Genomic DNA, 5652 nt, shown 5'->3' with positions numbered 1-5652 from the left:
TCATGACAGTTGTAAGAGGCTATTTATTTTCTAAGAACTCTCATCTTTTTCTTATTGACTGGGTCTGAAGAATAAATATAACTTTGCAAGCAATTAGTGAGCATGTGCATTTGTTTTGAGGCAATAAGAATTCTGTGAGTCAAGTGGAAACTGAGTCTTATCATGATTCTTCTATTATCTCTTTAGGCCATTCTCCTTGATTGCCTCCTCTCACTATTTACTGAAAATGTAGTTTTTGGTGCCTTTTCCCACTTCTCCTTCTCCCCTGGCTCCCTCCCCTAGGATACCATACCTCTTTAAAGTTCTCTCTGTATGGTTTGAAATTTCTATACTTCCTTTTTTGAAAGGTTTCTCTAGCTTTTCTTACAACATTTTAAATTAACAATCCCCTTGTGTGGATAGCTTTGCTTCTCCAATTGTATTCCATTCCTCTTCTTATTTTACTCAGGCTCTGACAGATTGCATCAGTAAAAATACAGGTGTTTATACACTGAGGATTTCTAGTCTATATCACCAAGAGTACACACATCATACCACTTTGAATTTAACATCTCCTGCTGGAAACCAAAACTAAACAACTATTTTCTGTGACCCTTTTCTCTGTTTGTATACCAGTGACATGATAAAACAAGTTGAGGCTAACATGACAGTCATCTTCGATATAGTCTACTCCTTTAATGCCTCACACACACATCCTTCTTTCTGCACATACATATCCAAGTGTATCTTGTATAACAGTTTTTACATATATTAAAAATGTGCAACTCACATTTATCCCCTTCCCAACATATATACAAATCCAATTTATAATTTTAAATCTACTTTCTACATCATTTGGACTAATGGTAAATCTATCCATCAAATGTTGGGGATAATATTGGTTGTTAGAGTATCCACCACAGGCAAATAATAAATCCATACAAGTGGCTATTCCAGATCTCACATCTTTGTCTCAAGTATTAGATTTTTTCCCCCTTTCAGTACATACCAGAGTTAATCAGTTGGCAGAATTATGAGGGTTTCAGCCCTTTAAAATCAAAATTGGTGAGGTTGTAGGAGTTTTTCAATAACTTTTACATCAGGAAATGGTAGAACATAGGGCCATCAACATGCCTACATTTCAGTCCTTACTGTGGGAGTTATTTTCTCTTGATAGTGTCTGTGATGATCAATTCTGACAATCATGACTGCCTCTCCTGCTTAGGAAGTTTGAGAAACTACAAGTGGCTAGCTGGGAGTTAGTTAGAACTTGACAGATAGTGTCATATTAATTTCTTGTCACACCAATGTTACCTTCTTCCTTCAGCAGACCAAACTCACTGGGTAGTATCCCTCAGCTAGTATCAGAGTAGAATGGAGAAACATATTTGACCCACAGCATCTTCTCCAAGCAAAAGTTATAATTTCAGAGAAAGGTGGCCAGCACATTGTAGGCAATAAGAAACCATCTCATGGATCAAATTTTTGTCTTTGAGACCTGAATGGGCCCCATGCTAGATGCATGCCTTATGATTAATGGATTGGTCTTCCAAATGTTTAACTTCATAAGTACGTAGATAATCTAGTGCTCAGTCTAGGAAGATGTACTTTGGTTCATGGTGCTCTGTCATTGCAATATTACCAGAAAGCTAGTGTTTGGGGAAGTAGAACAGCTGCTCCAAAGAGTGGCATGGTTCTGCTCCAAAACCTACAAAGCCTTTATTGCTGTGATTATATTAAAACTTGTCATTATCTCCATTATTATTTTTCTCCTGCAGATTCTTCCAGAACCATTAGATCACCATATATTATGAAATTGAAAGTTAAATCAGATTTTAATGAAAGCTTGATCATTTGAACAGGTTTTGTTTTGGTTTCTTTCCAAAGTTATCAGTTCTTGGGCCATCCAGTGAATAGACTTAAATAAGAAATACATATAGATTTCTTGATATTTCCAAAATCCAATTCAGTGTAGATGAACACAGTACAATAGCCTGCCCTTCACCTGGGAGGTGATAAGCTATTTACAGAAAACCTGAAATAAAAATTTGTCTCCCAGACATATGACTGGTTAGGTGATCCAGTAAAGGTATGGCTATGCCTAGCAGCTTCTTTTTCTTCTATTCTAAACACACATTTCTCATCTTCCATCTTGATGGCCTTTCATGGTTCCCTCTATCCCCTAACATCATTATTCAAGTTAGTTGGAATGAAGAATGGAAGAAGGGGAGTGCATGCTCCTTCCTTTTGAGGGAAAATCCCCAAATTATACACACACTTCCATTAACATTTCACTGGCCACAATAGAGCCATAGCTGTCCATAGAACACCTAAGATTATAAAATGTAAGTCTTTGGATGGGTTATAGAGTAATCATTGGAATTCTTTGTAAAACTATAGATTTATAGACTTCATGCTTAAAGTCCAGTTCAGTAGATCAGAAATCCAGTAGCCAAACAAATATTTGCAAACCAAGTTCTAGGGGCCATATTGTTTCATTTAGTAAAAGAAACATCCAGATAAGCACCTGCAATTTAAGTCATCACCAAATTAGATTATTTGGAGGGATACTGTATGCACTATACAGATCCCTCAAGAAATAACTTATTTCTCATCTGTTGAGAGTTCTGCAAGGACAGTACTTTTAGCTATAAGTTTTCTTAGGGAATTGCCTCAGCTAAAGAGGACCACATCCTCAGATGTTAGGTCCCTCTTCTTGAGGAAAAGAGGAACATTTAGTGATTGGTGTGGGTTAGTAGAGAGATTCAGATTGGGGTGAGAGGGATGAGCCTAAGAACTCCCTACAAGTTTGGCAGAGACTTCCATAGAAGATACAAAATGCCTTGCCTTACCCTACTCGGTCTTGCTTCCTTCCATTAATTTGGATTCCAAGAGCATTCCATAACAAACTTGCTACCTGTAAATCTCCATCTAAGAGTCTGCTCCAAGGAAACCTAATCTTCATTGTTGGAGATTTAGCAGCATTATCTAGAACCCATCAACTGTCTATAGCAATTGAGTCTGAGAATTGAATGGGACGGATATAGAAATTAGGCTACTTATGTCTTTCAAGTCTTTGATGGTGGCTTTGAAATGAGCTACATGGATGAACCCTCCCCTACTATCATCTCTCATTCTCATTTGTTCACTTCTTATATGTCATAAAGATAGTTTCATATTTGTCAAGGATACAATTTTAGTAGTTTCATACAAGTGATCCTGCATAAAATTAATGAAGGGAAGGAAAATACTCAAAATTGAGTATATGTTAGAATAACTTTAAATCTCAATATAACTGACAATTCCAATATTTCTTCTCTCCACATATAATCCATCCCCTCCCATATATTAATAATTTCTTCTCATTATTTTCATCTGAATACTTGGTAACCCTACATATGATGTTAATTACAGCTATGTCTTCATATTCTAACATGTAAGTTTTCTGAAGGCAATAAGTTTGTATCTCTAGTCAAGAGATCTATCCCTAATACTATTAGAGGACCTAGTATATAGTAGGTAATCCATAAACATTTGTTGAGTATTAAATGATGAAATCTAACAAAGACAACACATTACTCATTTCTTATCATTTCTTATCTTATTCTTTGAACACTTATTTTTACAATGAAATATATACTCTCCAGATCCTTATCAGAGATAAGAATGAACTATACCTAATGACAAAAGTTCTATTCTTCAAAGATTATTCATGGAAATTGGTATGCATTTAATCTTAAATACAAAGTTATATCCTTGAGTAAACAAAAGGAAATACAAAAGATGGGGCTGAAGATCCTCCAGCAATGGCTCTTCACTAACACCAATTTCAACAGGCATTCACCTACAAACAATCTTCACAAAGCTAAGGAAACCAGATGAGAGACCATAGTACCTGGTTTTATAATAATAATATTAATTTAAAAAGACAAAGAAGTTAAGAAGGAAAATATTGCCTGCATCACCCATTCCCCTATTCCAAGAAGCCTAGAGAGATACAGCCCACTTGAGAGATGAAGAAGGAATTGAATCAAGGCCTTAGACTTGAAACCCAGTACCACACCTGCCATGGTGAAACCCAGGGACCTGGAAGAAACCCACAATCCATGAAGGTGGGCCAGAACCCATGGGTGAGACACAGGAACAGTGGTATCCAGGTAGCCAAGGGACTACTCCACCACCCCTCCTCTCACCTCAGGTAGAAGATGGGAATAAGACTACTACCTATTGAATGCAGGGAATGAAAGCTAGAATACACACTTTGTCTTGGAATGGGCTTGGGTCACTCCCTACTCTAAGATTGTGCAGGTTCTTGAAGCTGTCAAAGTCATGTACAACACAGCCTGCTGTCATCCTTTGTGGTCAAGAAACTATTATCTCCACTACGTATATCCCAACCTTGTGCAGCACGGTTATCCCCAGGCCAGTATTCACAGAGGGAGCATCTACACCCACCTGCCCAGGCATCAGGAGATTTGTATGCCAGTAGGGTGAACCTGAGTTTCAGTGTGGATTACTGCCAGCTGCACTGTGGGCCTGTATACAACCCTGAGAATTTGCAATCTTTTGAAGCTATGAGACTTGGGTGCACCTCAGCCTTGGTGGCCAAGGTATTGCTTTCAGCAATACTACCTGGACCTCAGCATAGTGTGGAGTAAAACAATATTTGTGAAGAGTAGGACAGGATATTAAACAATGCAGACAACAGAAGAACTTAGTTAAAAAAAGATGAAAGAAAAAAATTTAAAAATCCATAGGAAATATTTGAGTTGAAATATACACTCAGCAAAATTCAAAATACTATAGATGGTATCAATAGTAAGATATACCAAACCAAAGAAAGAATCAGTGAATTCAAAGATAGACTATTTGAAAATGCCCATTTGGAGGAGAAAACAGAAGAATAAAGGGGATAAAAGATGAAGAATAAAGAATGAATAGAAATGATAAGAATTGGGGGATAGTATTACAAATCAAATATTTGGGGCTTTAGGGATTAAGAAAAAACTAGTAAATGCCAAAGGAGTAGAAAGCTTATTCAAAGACTTGATAACAGAAAACTTACTGAATCCAGAGAGAGATAGATAACCAGATACAGGAAGGTCAAAGGTCACCAGTCAGATTTAATCAAGTCTACTGAATACATCTTACAGTCAAGCTCTCAAAGGTAAAAGATAAAGCTTCTCAGGGCTGGAAGAGAAAAGACACCAATAACACATAAAGGTGTTTCAATAACACAAGGGTGTTCCAATTCACCTCACAGCAAACTTCTCAGAAGTCCTACAGGCCAGGTGGGAGTAGCATGAGATTTCCATAGTACTGAAGGAAAAGAAAAAACTGCAAACCAAGAATACTGTACCCAGCAAAATTATCATTTGGAAATGGAGACATAAACATTCACACATAAACAAAAGCTGATATTCTCTGCTAGACCTATCCTAACAGAATAGCTACAGAGCATTCTTCAAAATGAAATACAGAGACATGGGAAGACTGATCCAGTAACGTTGGACTGGAGTGCAGGTGGGAGGTTGGGCGAAAGAGGGAGAAAGTCTAGAATTAGAATGACATGTTACTAAGCTATTAAAATAATCTTCAGTTACAAAATAAAAGCAGAACATTAATAAGTTAAAAAAGTCAGAAGGTATCAAACTCACTGATAAAAGATATTCA

Source organism: Urocitellus parryii, chromosome 5 (genome assembly GCF_045843805.1).
Source record: "Urocitellus parryii isolate mUroPar1 chromosome 5, mUroPar1.hap1, whole genome shotgun sequence".
NCBI classification, from domain to species: domain Eukaryota; kingdom Metazoa; phylum Chordata; class Mammalia; order Rodentia; family Sciuridae; genus Urocitellus; species Urocitellus parryii.
The sequence above is the reverse complement of the archived record's forward strand: the minus strand, read 5'-3'. Positions refer to the sequence as shown.